The sequence below is a fragment of the Porites lutea genome, chromosome 2 (assembly GCF_958299795.1).
Source record: "Porites lutea chromosome 2, jaPorLute2.1, whole genome shotgun sequence".
NCBI lineage: Eukaryota > Metazoa > Cnidaria > Anthozoa > Scleractinia > Poritidae > Porites > Porites lutea.
This window is the reverse complement of record NC_133202.1, coordinates 20,612,672-20,614,141: the sequence shown is the minus strand read 5'-3', so window position 1 is coordinate 20,614,141 and position 1,470 is coordinate 20,612,672.

Genomic DNA, 1,470 nt, shown 5'->3' with positions numbered 1-1,470 from the left:
CTGCCATATCTTTTGTTTTTGCAGATTATGTATATTGTGTGGTGTAGAGTTTGCATGCTGTAAAAATGATCTCAGAAGCGCAATTTGAGGTGATGGGTTTAGCCATCTGACAAATAGCTATGTTGAAGGCATTCCTGGAAAAGCCAGTCAGAGGTATGGATTTACAAAAATGTTATTCACTTGTAAAGACTGAAAATTTCGGGGTGGCCATCTAAACATAGAGAAGTAAGTAGGTTAGTTTGAATAAAAATTACACGGTTAGAGGTACTTAACAGGAATGGAAACCAGTTTCCGCATCCTTTTCCAATGAAAACCACTATAGAAATAATTTTCTTTAATGATGATGAACGATATTCTCTCCCCAGTAATATTACAACAGAAAGAAAAGAGAACCTTGATTATATAGCAAAACAGCTCATTATGGAGAACATATTTTGTCAGTCTCCTCACTCCATGTTACAACAAGGTTCCACATTTCCTTGCTGTGCTTGTTAATCTTCCAGTAGACGGATATTTCAGATATATATGTACTGCTTCGCACGTGTAACAAGCAAGCAGCTATTCATATCATACTCCTAAAATGAGTACACTCCTATTCACATGATTTTCATTTGCATACTATACCTTTAGGGGGGGGGGGGGTCAACAAAAGTTTTATGCGGAGACGCTCCACACTGAGGTCCAACCCTTTCCCCTTTTATCAATACCCAATTTTTGACAGAAAGAGTAGCCCTTTTTTATACCTTCCAATGATCAATGGAAGCAGTCCACACACCTAGTTTAGACCTTTGCATCCTGTTAAACGGCTATAAATACGCTGTCTTTGAAATATGAAGAGACTGCAAATCAGACCACTTTTTTTCAACTTTTTCACAGACATAAAATGCATCTGTAATCCCTTTCAGGCCTTCTTACAGAGACATAAAATGCATCTGTAATCCCTATCAGGCCTTCTTACACACCAAAAAGACTTTCCTTCCCTATCCTTTTATAGGCTTCCGGCAAAGAGTGAAATCCCTACTTTTTTTACCTGTAGCCTGAGAAAGTTAGCCCTTTGGGGAGGAGCCTTCCTGTAGAGACAAATGTAGTGAGTTTCTTCTAGGTACTATACAAAAATTGTTAGGATGCCCCTGCACTTCAGGTTATAAACAGTGTATCAATCAATTCTTCCACCGTGGAAAGGGAAGAACGAATTAAAGACTTGGGGGAGAAAATAAAAGCACAGAGAGGAAATAAAGCAGAAAAACAAAAGTCTCAGACGGTGAACGTTGCAATGCCCAAGAAATCAGCTGTAGTGAGGTACCGCAGGCTTTATACGGGTTGGCTCCACCAATCAAGCGTGGGTTCGCGATATTTAGCGGATTAAAACAAAGGACAGTGGAGGTGTTCGAGACTTCTATTACAATGATGATGAAAAGATCACCGTTGAATCCTTCAAGTTAAAGGCCAGAAAACTTTTCTTTCTGGAAG